This window comes from Megalops cyprinoides, chromosome 2 (assembly GCF_013368585.1).
Source record: "Megalops cyprinoides isolate fMegCyp1 chromosome 2, fMegCyp1.pri, whole genome shotgun sequence".
Lineage (NCBI taxonomy): Eukaryota > Metazoa > Chordata > Actinopteri > Elopiformes > Megalopidae > Megalops > Megalops cyprinoides.
Genome location: NC_050584.1, coordinates 20,688,791 through 20,703,487, shown reverse-complemented (window position 1 = coordinate 20,703,487; position 14,697 = coordinate 20,688,791). Strand labels below are relative to the sequence as shown.

Below are 14,697 nucleotides of genomic sequence, written 5' to 3'. Positions count from 1 at the left end.
CACATTAACATTTACGTTTGGATACTTCATTTTCTGCCCTTTCTCACCCCAGTGTTGGACTTTAACACTCTGTGCTTGATTCACTAGCATGTCTCCCATACCTTCACAAAAGTCCTTACACTAATGTCTATTTTTCAGTCTCCAAGGCACAGAGCACAGTAAGGAAACTTGGTGCAGCCTGTCTCCAACTGACAACAACCCACTAACTCATAGGTGCCTGGCGAGTTGCTAGGAGACACTGATATAGCGGTGCCCTGAGGCACCCTGAGCAATGGAAACCCATCCTCCCCCGACAAGGTGAAGTCAATTATGTCCCGCCGCTGTGGACTCCCTGTCATATTCCGCTAATGACATAGCCCAGACTCGAACTAACCATGTCTGGGCAGTGAAAGGAGGAGTGAATGTCTTTGCTGACTGAGTCACTTGGGAGCCTACCTTAGGGTCCTTTTAACCTGAGGATCAATAAGGGTCCACAGAACAATGAGGAGTCCACTGTGTGAGGTTTCCTCTGTCAGTCTGCCTAAACAGCTACCAAAACATCATCTCTAAGTACCTTCATTATACACATTCTGGTTTTATTTTACACACTTTTTTCCTCATGTTATGGATTTCCCATCTTTAGCTTGGTCTGTATTTGTGTGTAAAGTACATAACTAGATATTATTCAAGGACGTGTATCGGCACTATATTTCTACATATAAACACATCAGAGTGTTTATATCTGTGTTGGTTGAGCACAGCCCACAATTGACTTGTTAAATGAAAATTCATGCACAAGTGGCTGAACTGAGATTGGAAACACTTATCAGAAGTCTCAGTGGAGAAAAGAGAAATATATAGATCAGACATCTATCAAGACCGGTCACCTTTATTTTTTGACCGTGTGGCTTGAAAGGTTATGGCAAACAGCGAGGATAACATTTCTGTCAAGCTTCATCAAAAACCATGCATAGCTGGGTCAGCAAGAGACTGGGTAACCCGTTGTGACGGAACCACAGACCCACGCATCCACGCAAGGATGAAAAACATAATGCCCCTGTAGCCAATGATGGCATAAAAATAATCTACAAGCAAAAACAGTGATAGATACAGTGATTGGACAATCTGAATAAGCGTCTATTCCCATGACTGACTTGTCTGAGTGCATTACTGTCCAGCTGACTACTGGAGCACAATCAAAGCCTGGAGGAGGAAACTGTAGTCCTAATCTTAGCATGTACAGTGCATGTGCTCTGTTGGACTGTTAATGTGAAATGTGCACACGGGGTTACATCATGCTCATCATCTGCATTTTTATCATTCCATATATTTACCACCAGGAGGGCAGGAGACGCTGCCATTGGAACAGAAGCATGAAGAACAATGTTCATTCCTCAAAATGACCGCAACTGCCCTCTGTACCTCCTGGGAGACCCTGGAGTCCGTCCATTAATGCTAAACCAAGCCACAATTACAGAACACGCTCAACCACAATGAACATAAATCACAGCAAGGGAATGAATGCCAAGGAGAAATGCATACTGTGCCCTGTTCTTTTTTTTTTTCATTCCCACTGTAGCCTTTGTACTTTGACATGTCACTTAAATGAGGAACAACATTTTTTGAACTTCCTCTCTGCACCATCTGGCAAACTGTCTTGTTTATTGCCATTGCTTTACTAATACTAATACCTATATTAAAAAAACAATAATAAAAAAAACAATCCCATCAGAGGGCTCAGTGACAGTCCATAAAGCACTCCATCCGATGGCCTGCCAGTTCTTACAGTCTCCTCATGAAATTGCTTTTCCTACGTTTCTCAGAGCAATGCAACTTTTTTTAAGCGTTCTATTCCCAAACAGCTGATATGAGTTTAAGGATAAATGAGCTGTACTTTGGGAAAGGCCGGAACCTGGCACTGCTGTTCAACAGAACATTGTCTCTTAAACTTCAGCATGGAAAGACTATTTACTTCACCTGTCCTCATAAGTTCTTTTACAATTATCAGAAAACATGGATATGTAATTGGATATTGACTGCTTTTTCTGGGAAATACAGTCAGTGTGTACTTGAAAATGATATCCTATGAAATGGGACAATGTCCTGTTTGTACCAAGTACATACAAAGCATGCTACCTTACAAGGAACATTTAGAAATGTTTGGTATGATCAAATACAGAAAAGGTGTAAGACACAAGGTGGAAGGTTGTGATTTGTGCTATTAAAGAAAAAAAAAAAGAAGGCAGGTCCTTTTCCACAGAGCACCAGCTATATCAGGTTGATGTACTAATTGTGTACATCCACCAGTTAAGGTAAGCTGGGGCACCTGGGACGTTGGGTTTTCATGGAAGCACAGTTTTGATTTCCATTTCTGTCCTCCTCTCACCAGGGTCCAGCTCATTCCCCCTTTGAACATATCTCCACCCATCAGCGAATCCATCCCTCTTTATAACATGCAATGGAAGGCTCAATCTCAGTGCATGTCTAAGGACACCCAGAGAACACCTCCACGGAGCAAGCCGCCTCCCTCCCTCGCGCTGCGTTTTGACTGTGTGTCACCCCTTCTGCGGGAAGCTCCAGAGGGCACGTCGGTGGGAATGGGGTCAATGTTGTGCAGCGCAGAACCCTAGCCACTATGCCAGAGTGTTTCCAGCACACAGATAACGAGCAAAGCCAAACCGGAGTGGGGGAGGGGCGGAGACAACGGAGCTGCACCGCTGGTCCCAACGCGGTGCCTTTACATTCAGGTGCAGCTCCCACATGCGCCATTAGCCCGCACTGTCTGAGCCCATTCCTGAGGGAGGGGCTGTCAGATCCACCTCGTCCACTAGCGCCTGACAGGTCTGCGAGTGGGAAGTGAATGCGCCAGCCACGGACCTTGGTACATGCGCTCCGCTGGACCACTCATGCAAAATGTGAGCACAGGGTTACATCATTCTCAGCATCTACATTTTTATCATTTACCATCTTGCCATTTTGACCTTATTAATCTAAGATTCTTGGCTTGTACTTGAAGCTCTATCTCTTACCTTGTATGTGTAGCATGTTTTTGCCTAGGTAGTAGAGCAGTACTTTATTGTCCCAGTGACTGTATTTGATATATGTAACCTTAGATCAGATTAGCTCTGGCTCGCTACACCGACCTTGTGCTCAGCTTCAGCACTATCTGCATTGTATGACCTGTACACATCTTGCCCTTGTGCCTGTTTGCCCACTATATGCACTTTTCCTTGTCGCTTTGGATAAAAGCATCTGCTAAATGAATAAATGTAAATGTAAATCTACCATATATTTACCAACAGGAAGAGAGGGGATGCTGCAGTTGCAACAGAAGCATGAAGAACAATGATTATTCCTCTAAATGCCTGCGATTGCTCTCTGAACCTAGTGGGAGACCCTGGAGTAGGGTGGGTCATTGATCACAGTTTGCACTCTGCTGTTTCCTCACAATAGTGCAGGTGGACATGCAGCGGATCTGATCAAAGCTCCAGTCGTGCTGCCGTCACTTTGCCACTCCCCTGCACTGACACTTTGCCACCATTAGATTAGATTTGTTTAGCAGATGCTTTTACTTTGAATTATGAGGTCCAGGTTATGAGCACTGTTCCTTATCTCTAAACCCCACTGTTATGTACTCTAAGGTACTTTCCCCAAACAGAAGTAAATGAGACATTAAAATGGCCAAGTCCACCACACTCACAAGTCTGCAGTGGCGTCAAATGTGACATGGGCCCAGTTGGATGTGACCAGAGTGATGGGTACCTCTTCTGCTTGCATCACCAACACAGACACTTATGACTTGTCTGTTTGTCTGACCCAAGGTTTGTTGTAGTCTGTAGTCTGGTCGAGCTTCAGAAAGGAGCAAATGCAGGGACTGGGGGTTGTCCGTTTCCTCTCTAAATGGCATAGCCTCGATGCACAGATCTGGGTGCAGGGTTCTTTCTCCACGCCTGGAGGGTAGGCACGCTTGTGACGTCATGCAACCTGAATTCAGCGGGATTCATAATGCATAGCGGCACATTAAAAATAGAAAGTGCCTCAGAAAGGAGGAGGGAAACTATCTAAGACGAGAAATGCTGCGGGGCGCGTACTCCAGCTAGCGGCTGGGTACACGTCAGGAGCGCTGCCTTCAGAGGCATGTACAGGCCTCTGCCCACTTCCATGTATGATTCAACACAGCGGGGGCCAAGCCTGCTCTTTCACAAGCTCCCCACGCTGGCAGTCTCCATAAACCTTCAGCAGCTTCCCTAAAGATCAGGGAAATCATACATATTCAAACGGCGGCAGTGGGAGTGGGGGCGGTGGAAAGGGGGGGGGGGGGGGGGGGGGGTTGACAGAGAACAGTGAGAAATAGGAGCATAGTTTTTTTTTTTTTTTCTGAGGAAGGCTGCGTGGCCAGGCAAAGAGATTCCACTTGAAATGTGGCACTAAACTGTAACTTCATTTAGGCTTATCACCAAGGCCCTGGCTTTTGTAACCATTGCTGTAACTCTTGGAGAAACAAAAGGTCAATCCTGCTGTGAATAAATCAACCCATTCAGGTCAAGCAACTTCTTGTGTCTGTAGTCACATTTAAGATAGCCCTTGTAAGGACTGCTCCCATTACTGCCTCAACCGGTTTTAGAATGAAAAACAACATTATACCCAAATGCACGCTCCAGCCTCTTCACTTGTACGTAAATCACACACTCATCCGTCAGAAATCCAATAACCAATTTTTGTAATGTGACACCCTATTGAAAATACTACATTTTAAAATGCATATTAAACGATTTATTAAAGACGCCGTGCCATAGGAGCTAATTGAAATGAGCCTACGCTTTGGCGCGTGGTGCCGCTGGAAGCGCCTTGGATTTTGTCTGTCACTCTTTTATCTGCCAGGGCGGAAGGTGATTGTGACACAACAGCGCCGTGTCAGCTGCGCGTCGCAGAGGCCTGACGACAGCCCGCGGACCAGTGTTTGTCAGTGTGAGCTAACAGCGATGTCTGTCCCTGGAGGAATGTCTTGGCGTATCGACGTTTCATCTGACCCCCGTCCCCCAGACGGTGCCAAAAGTCAAGTGGCATGGCCATATGTCCGGCAGAGGGCCTTTTCACAACATCCCTGTCGCAATAAACTCAAATTCTGCATTTGTCCTTGTGGACCGTCTTCCGATTAGACTGATTTAAACATTTCTCAGAGTTATGTCACTGTGCCATTCTAAAATAAGACTGCATTTTTTAGGGGGAACGGGATGATCGTTTGATGATACTTGGGCCCTTACATAAAGGAGAAACGTATTCTTAGTTTCCAGTGACTGTTCGAGATTGTGGAGTAGTCTGGCTTTGTTCCAGAAGACGCTTGGGCTCGGCATCAGCCCACTGAGTTTGCCATGCAAACTCGCCCTCTGGCCATAGCTCCCTGACTAATGCGCTTCAGTACTCTCTGCAGTATTAAAAGAGAACTCACATCAAATGGCTACAGTCTTTATATTCTCCAATGCAAATTGAGATCACAAAAAATACAGGATTTCTGATCTCTTCTTTAGATCTGCATCTTTAAATGAAGTTCATTAAATCGAGACAAATGGAAAATATGGAAAATATGATTTTAAGTTCAACCAAAAAAAAAATGAAAATACAGAAAATGTGCTATGAAATTCATTCTTCTGCCAGAGTGTATTCTCCATTTCAACACCTCATCAAATCTATGTATAACAGACTTGGCAAGTTTGTCCCAGTGTAAAAAGTATTATTGTGCTCTGAGAAACATATATAAACGTGTTTCTCAGAACAACCATTGGAATAAAGTCTAATCGGAACTCCTTCATGGATTATAGTGGACTTTTAAGAAATTAACTGAAGCAAATGTTAAATCTGCTACCCGGCCACTGCTTCCATCATTAAAAGCAGATGGTTTCACTGCTGGAACATTCTGAGGACACTGATATGCCCCCAAGTAAAGCAATTTCCAAGACATTAACATCAAAAACCTTCCCTGCAAAATATTATTTAAAAAAATTCTCATTTCCACTACCCTCGAAGAATGCACTCCTCATCCAAAATCCACTGCAAGGATTGCTACTTCATTTATTAAGGCCTGGACTGGCAAACTCTCAATATGCTGCTGAAATCAAAGAGAGAGGACTATGAACCTTGAGGCTTGTCATTTAGTATAACACCACTGTGAAAGACTGGTAGAGAGTCAGGGTCAAACATCTCTCTACAAAAACTAATGAAACAACACACCAGAGAAATCACGTTTCCTGGGTTCTGCTATGATTCTTATTGAAAATACACTGTGAAACACAATATGTACAGGGGTTCTTAAAATGTGACATTCCAAGAGCAAATAGCCACTGTCACAAAATTTCCGTTATTTCAAAATCAGAGCTATTGCAATGTAATTTCAATACAGAACTTAACATCGAGGGAAAACAGTAATCACATTCATCTCATTCTTGAAAGAATATCACCTTGAGGTTAGCTTATGTAACCAGTGTCAAATAAAGTATCAACAAGGTCTTCTTTCCACAACATTGATAGTATATATACACAACTTTTTGCATGACATCTGACACTAAAAATTGCATTTAAATTGCAGGATCCTATTTGCAGGTTTCATCTGGAACTGTGTTACAGTAAAAGTTAAATCAGTAAAAACACAATGTCCAGACGCAATCAGAATAAATGTAGGCTGGTATGGCTACAATGCTAACTTACTATAAAGATGAATTAACTGCTTATGAAGTTTAACAAACTAGCAAATGAACAGCCAAATACTAAAACTGATTTGGTGACTTATTTGTGAGTACAGTGCCAAAATACTGATTGTGTATGCTGATTGCGCTCTGATATGTGTAAAGTTTTCCATTTGTCAAAATACCATATTATTACCCTAATCTTGGCATCGATACAATGAGCATTCACAAGAAACTTGGCCAGTCTTTATTAATCTCCTATGAATGCTGTGGGGTACTGTGGGATGGCTGAAAAGGGTCATCTAAACACATAAACACTTTGAACATTATCAAAACAATAAGCAGGACCTCTTGGTTTCAGGTGCGTTTGCAAAGTAAACTAAGCTTTAGCAGGAAATAAGGCACCAGGACTGACTGTAATATCCTGTAATATGGCCCATAGAGAGTGGAGAACCAAATGAGGTGAATGGTGGGGAGATCACAGAAGAATGGAAATTTAAATCCCAGCAAACAGATAAAAAAAAAAACAGCACTGGATTAAGAAGTGTGGTTGTAATCAAATTTGAAGCCATACAATCGTCTCAGTTCGGTGATTCTGGCTGTTTGTGACCAGAGTCAAAACCTAATTCCAACCACTGATATTGCTGAGGAGGATGTGATCCTTCCATGACTCAAATTTTACTTTGGGGAAAAAAGAGCAACTAATCAAATTTTGCAAATTAAGTAATTACTTTGGTTTAATGAATGAAATGCTTTAAGCCAAGAGGGCTTCAGCTTGGTGTCTTGTGGTATAGAAAAGCTTTCAGAGACCTCATTAGTACTTTCATAGTCAGAAACACTTAATTTAAAACCGCTGAATAATGCATATTGACTCTAATAGATGAAATAATAGAATAAAGGTTAATAATTACTGCGCAATCATTTAAATATTTTATTTAAATGTGATGCTCTCAGAGATTTATAACAAAACAAACAAAATTCCAACATTCGGAAAAACATAACAGAGGGCTGTAGCACACAATACTAGCTACACCATGTATTTCAGAATTCAAACCATATTTACTGTTATATTACACAGCACATTTAAATCATCTTACATGAGTACATGAAAACAAACTTCTATCACACATGAAACAAACTTAGTAAATAGGACATATACTAGTCTTGTGTCACTTGCACTACTCTGTTGCCCATAAAATATGCCTCTTCAAATGTCTGTTCAGGGTGAGATCCATGCTGTGTGCATTCAAAAATATGTCTTCCTATTTGCAAGGGAATCCTGGTTGAAATTTGACAAGTGATCGTGGTGTAACACTCCCATGTCCTGACTATGGCCAACTGCAGCTCACCATGGCAACATCCTCAGGCGTAAGGACACTGGACCTGCACTACACCAATGTAAATTTCCTTCAGATCTCCCTAGTGACAACCCAGTGAATCTCATCAAAAGGAATCTTGGTTGATTTTCCAACCTAACTGCCACAAAAAATCCAAATACAGCTGTTTACATCTTAACCCTTCAAGGCATATAAATCTGATAATTTTGGTTCATTTGTTCATTGTTAAAATATTGAGCACTACAAAGTCATTTCAATGAAGAAACTTGCTTTAACTTGCTGGCTAATATCAGAGGTTTTACCCTTCAGAAAAAAAACATTATCCATTTATTTCACAAAACTATCTACTCAAAAATATTTCAAGCAGGGTAATAGAACATACAGGAATATTGTTTGTTCCCAATGAATACAACAGCAAAGAATCCCTATTGTTTATGAATGCTTATGCATCTTCCCATGCTCTATAGCAAATGAAATACCAAGATTCACATTTCATAGCACATTGATTGTTCTCTTGTCAAGACAAGAATTGATGGATGACTTTTTGCGTACTGTTACAGTCCTGAACTATATCAAAACATATACATGCCACTTTTTGCTAAACTATTTTACGTTTTCTTGAGGATGACTCATAAAAATCAAACAAGCCTGTCAAACATTTGCACAAGGGACAAATACATTTGAGATTTAAAACCACTAAAAGTAGAGAAAGAACTAAGCTAAGGGCAGAAATACTCTCTGTGGTTCCAGGCATGTTTGACTTAATCGGCCTTTCAATTTGAAGCCTGTTAATTACTGCACAGAGGTTCCACAAAGATTCTTCCCCAGGTCAACTTTGAACTAGCTTCATCCCAAGAACAGGGAAAGTATTTATCCCGAGCAAAGCCCTTTGATTTTTTTCTTGAGCACACTGTTCCCTGTGGTTCCACAACATTCTCTGCTTACTTGTGTTGACATCTAGCTTCTTAAAGTGTTATCTCTTGACTGCAGAGAGACTTTGGCTTCCTTTTCAGAATGGACACCAGTCTTTGACACTGTGTGTTCAACGTGACACACAATCGTCGCCTTGATGAAATTGCCTAAAGTTTCTTTAATCTATTCGTTATAGCAGACTGTTGACTCATCTCCATAGACTGACTTGTACCTTTAATCTCAAACCGTCCCCTCTCTCTTCCATGCTAGAGTTGTACTGCTCTGTAGCTGTATTTGTTCCATGAATGAGCACAAACTAAGCCTTTTCTGGCTAGGCCCACAGTGCTCTCATCTCTCATGCACAAAGAGAGTGAGATAATCAATTCCTTTAAAGAAAAATAACAGTGGGAAAGAGAACATTGCTACTGCTTTACCGACTATCTTCGGGGCACTGCAGTGGTATTCACGTGAACATTTGCTGCAATATGGTCTGCTCTACAGAGAGGTTGCTGCCAATTGTCCTTTTCCTTAAGAGTAGCAACCACCTTTATTCATTTTTCATATACGTCGCATGCGTTCACGTTGCTCCTCTTGATTAATGTTCTCTACTGTATGTTATGAAAGCTAGCTTCAAAATGGGAGAGTGGCTAAAAATATCTTCATTTTGACTGAAGGAATATATCGAGTCTTAATTTAGTAATATGGAGCAACATGCTTCGGAAGATTTAGAGGTCTCCCAGTTGACGTCATGACTCATACCTCAAATTGGCAACTCACTAGGATTATGTTGAGTGTGTCACTCAGACTTTAAAAATACATTTTTGATTTTATTTTTGTTTGCCACAGCATTCTCAGAGAAGGTGTTCCATCCCTACCCTAACATGGCTTTATCACATCAATGTCTACATTATCTGAAACGCTACCACAGCAAAAAGCCATGTACACATACTTCCATCTACACTCATCACTCTTTATCTTGTCACCTGCAAGCAAAAGCTGCATACATAAAATAGATAGATAAGAGACGCATTGAAACACAGGCCTTTAATATGTAGCAATTATGATGATCACCTTCTTCACATTACCGTCTCATATTATGTTGAAACTGATAGACTTCAAGACTGGGAAAATGCATGGTGCTGCTTCAGATGAAAACGAAGGCTCAGACTGCGGCCCCCCCGAAGAATAAAAAACACTGACATGAAAGAATCTGAACTCCTCAAAGATCAGTAACGGTCTCCATGGGCCTTCAAACTGAATATCAAAGTCTGTCTGGCATTGCCTGACCAGTTGCCTCTACCCCAGTTCCCAATGCCTCTCTCCTTCTCCCTAGTGCTCTACTCTGCTCCAATTGCCAGTATTTATTTTGTGGCTCATTCCCAAGAACACAAGATTTACGGGATCTGATCAGTGATTTGTCTCCCATTCCAAGCCTAATCTCAAGAACAAGCTCGGCATCTGCGCTTTTATTTGATGTTTTTGCATTTCGGCGTCATGTTCCCAACACCAATTGATCCAGAGCGATTACAAGCTCTTCCATGTTTCTAAATGGCTACAACCCCCCGAGTTCCTAAAATAAGCCATGGCTTATGGTTTGATTTCTCTTTAAGCTACATGACAACTTTAAACTTGCCTGTGACTTGAAAGCTGTCCACTGGCACCAAAGCCAGTTTCTGGTTTCTAGGGATTTGGTGATGAAAAGTAGGTTTACATCAGACTCATGAGATATCCCTTGCATTTATGAATGACTTTTTTAATGATGTCTTTACAGTTCAGTTTACCTACTTGGATTTTTAATGCACCTTTTCATTTAAAATATTCTGCTCATTCCAACTTTCATTCAGCTACCAGTATGAAAACAAATGAAATGCCTAAAATACCACCTGAACCTATAAGAGCACAGTGAAGCCTGAGATAAAAATCATATTTGCCCACTCGGGTGTCAAACAGGACATGGCACAAGCCACCATGTCAGACACATTTCTGCGGCTGTCATGGCTACGAGGTCGACAGCCGCGTATGTTTTTTTTTTTTGTTCCACTTTTGAGCCAGAGCTCTCTGGTGGACGCGTCCCGCTCCCTCCCTCGGTTTGGCTCTGCATCCATCAAAAAGCTGCTTTAAGCCTCTGCCTCCCTGCTCCACAAACCCGAGGATCAGATTACAGTACATCTCTGACACAGGGCCCCCAGGTTACTCGACGGCCATAACAACCGAGCCAGCGCAACGACAACTGACCTGGGGGCTGGCTGAGATTTCAAAGCCCTCCTCTACAGCTGATTGAACGGCCGCTTCTGTTCATCCACCGAGGGGATTCTCATCAACCTGGACCTTGTGATAAGACTCCGATTGGTGTTGGAAAGCTTTCGAACACGTAACACCAGTGCGACTCCTACCAGCTTGGCTGTGGTATAATGCATCTAGTTGGTTTCATGCTGCAGTGTGACCTTAAGCATAATCAATATTTCTATTGATATGCTTAAGGATATTTCTTCAAAATCGAGGTTCTGTCAATAAGTGGTCAGTGTGTATGCCCCCAGCAGCTGTCAGTGGAGAGTGGAAGAGGACTGATGTGATGTGTAATAGATATACTGACAGATATATTTGATGTTAATCAAACAAAGAATGAAAAGGTCAACAAGGTTAATAAAAAATTAACAAGGACACACACTCTCTTGGACTCCATTTTAGAGTAACAATAATCCATGGACACAGACTTCATACCCATATGAAGGCACAGGAAATGCCAAAACGTTGAAGCCTATCTTAGAGCAATAGAGTGTGCCACTTTCATCTTTCTTTGTTTTGAGTTAAAGTTGAAACACCTGTCGTGTGTCTCTCTGCATTTGAACATATTGCATGTAGCAAAGGAATGCTCTCTCCGTCTACTCTGTGTCCCTTTTAGCCATACTAGAGAGAAGCAATAATCTACACATTCAGCTATGGTATGTCATACATGTTTAAACGGCCGATCTAAAGATAAAGATTTGCTAATCAACTCCTTCTGGGAATGGTGGAAAAATAAAACGATAACTGCAAAATCACAGTAATGCCTCAGAGTGCATCTGCAATTTACCAGAGGAGTCCAATTGGGAATACTGACAAAGTACAACAGTATCATTTCAGCATTAGGTGTAAAGAAACTGTTATAACAAAAATGAAAACCTGATTCAGCAGCAAACCTAACTCAATTGAAAATATGGAAAAAAAAACAAGTCTGGAGGAAAGGAATGCAACTGGCCATTTTGAAACAGCTTGTGAAGGAAAGAGCACCACTTATGCCCCTTTCATATTTTAAAAAATATTTTTAATTAATTTTTGCTATGCATTTTGCTTAATGTTTTGGGTTTATTTATTTGTATGTAGGTCACATGATCTCTGGCTTTGTCACCAGTACATCAGAAACATAATGTCATAAAAATAAATGTCATGAAAACAAATGTAACTAAAACTGAAGCGTCAAACATGCAGTTAAGGTGAAGTTGTGAAGGGAATCTCTGCTGCGCACAATAAAATTTTTTAAAATTTTTTAAAAAACTTTTTTAAACATCTGTGGGTTTATCCAAAATACTAATAAAAATTCAGGTCCCCTGAAATTGGGGGAGGGGGAAAAGAATATGTTCTCTGCAGCAGTTTCAGATTGAACATCCTGAGCTGGCTTAACCTTAACAGCCAGGAAATGGGCAAGCGCAGTATAGTATTGAGGCTTATTAAATCACGTGCTGGAATGGGGTCGACCATGCTGTGATACAGTAATTCTATAGATCTCATACAGTTTAGCACAATGCAATCCATGAATATCCATAAACGGCATCTCTTCACCTTGACCTGAGCTACGCATGAGCTGGAACATGAAAGGAAAGCAAATCACCATCTTCCACACCCTCAGCATGGTTCGCTCTCTTTCTGTGTGGCATTAGCACGGAAGAGTGAGGCCCTGACGTCAGGGAAGGAGCCTCAGTAAGAGTGAGGAAAGGTACTCACTCCATGTTAACGTGACGAGAAGGTTTCTAATCACGTTAACGTGGAGTTGCAGGTCGTCTGAAAATGCACATATCTAAGTAACATGTCCTCTAGAAGGAAAGAGTGCACCATGACTAACAGGCCAGAGTTTGCGTATTCCAGAATTCGAAGGCGGTCTTCAGCAATTGATTCCCCCCTACCAGTGAGCAGAGCTTGCTCACAGTTTAAATACACAGGGTTGAGCAAACACAAAGTTCACCTCTTTCATCCACAGTCAAACGTTCTCCTCCTAGCCTTCCTTTCCTCCTCAACATGTTTTGAACCACAAAAAAAAAAAAAAATCATTGCGGCTGGCTAGGATCATCAAAGAGGTTTGGCGAAAAAAAACAGGCATGGCTGATTCAGCGTCTCTCTCTCTCTCTCTCTCATTCTCTATCTGTCTGCCCCCCTTCTCTTTTTATCTCTCTCTCTCTCTCTTTCTCTCTCTCTCAGAGAGAGAGAGAGGAAGAGAAATGGTCCATTTATCAACTTTATGAAGGCTCCACACTCCTAGCTGTATAGATAACCACATCCTCTCGCAGCTGGAATTTTTCTATCCCTGCTGTGGTTAAAGGGACACTCGCTTCACGCTTCAGCCAAAAAAGCGGGACTCTATCCATTGGGAGCTTTGCAGCTCCTCCGATTTTCCCCTGACATACAAACCTGCATGTGAGGCTGTTTGATAACAGCAAGCTTTTAGCATCCTTTCCAATTCTATTAGCGTTTTTTGCTCCTCTCTAATGTCTCAGCAATAACTTGGCTCTCTGTACTAAATAGTTATGAATGTTGTTAGTAGTACTGATTTGCCTAAACCCGGTGTGGGTGCTTTTCCTACTGCCCATCAAGTCACGCTTCCATCTTCAAACATGGCAGCATCTATGCAGCCAGCCATGCATCACAGCTTCAGCCTATAATATTATGTCTGTAATAGTTATTTTATAAGAACATTTTGGCAATTCAGCAAGCAGCGATGCTATACCCGGCAGCCATGTAAAAGATGTCTCTTAACACTAACCATACAAGTCTATATACAAGCTGAAATATAATTGTGCAAAAATAAATTTCTGTCACATGCAGGGAATAAAAGCCTTACTGTCTCTGCACTGTGTGTTAGTTTAACTTACCCACGTTAATGTCCCATTTTAGACCAGTTGTTTCCGGGGCATTGGAATCCCTGTCAGTTATCCTCCAAGCAAGGATGTCTTTTTACTAGAAACAGAAAACAACAATACAACACTGTTAGATTTAACTTCTTATGGTAAAAAGTACCGTGACTTGATTTTTGATATGAAAGTGAAACAGGGGTGTTTTATTGGTCAATCCCGAATGTACATGTGCACGTTCATTATGAATTCTGCAGTAGATAATGGGGACAGCGAAGTTAGTCTCGTTGGGGGAAATCAAAGACAGCTCCGCGGCTTGTGTTACTGCCGACATGCTCTTTCAGGGGAGATCATAAAATGACATGAGACAGGCAGAAGAGTGCATCCGGATCGCAGAATCGCAACATGACAAAATCACAATGACTATTTCATTTTCATAGCACATTGTGGGCACATTACTGGCTTGGAAATGCACATGGGACAAGGACAGTCCTTTTTTGTTGAAATCCACCTCCATATAACTGCTGAGCATATAGTTGGGGCGGGGATAACGCTTGGTTGCCACCATTTCACAGTTTCAAGGCAACAATGTCCTTGATACTGAGTGGATGACATCGGGTGACAGATGGTGGCCCAATCAAGCTCTCACAGTGTCACAAAGAGAATACAGGTGACTGTCGGTCATAC

General features: G+C 41.7%; 1 protein-coding gene across 3 annotated transcripts in view; it reads right to left on the bottom strand.

The window, feature by feature from the left end:
* dlgap1b (discs, large (Drosophila) homolog-associated protein 1b) overlaps positions 1-14,697 on the bottom strand; it is a 138,800-nt gene that overhangs the window by 75,096 nt on the left and 49,007 nt on the right. For all 3 annotated transcript variants that reach the window (XM_036521490.1, XM_036521491.1, XM_036521492.1), the window contains exon 3: positions 14,032-14,116. The gene's annotated coding sequence lies outside the window, so the exon portion shown is untranslated. The remainder of the gene's footprint in view (positions 1-14,031; positions 14,117-14,697) is intronic.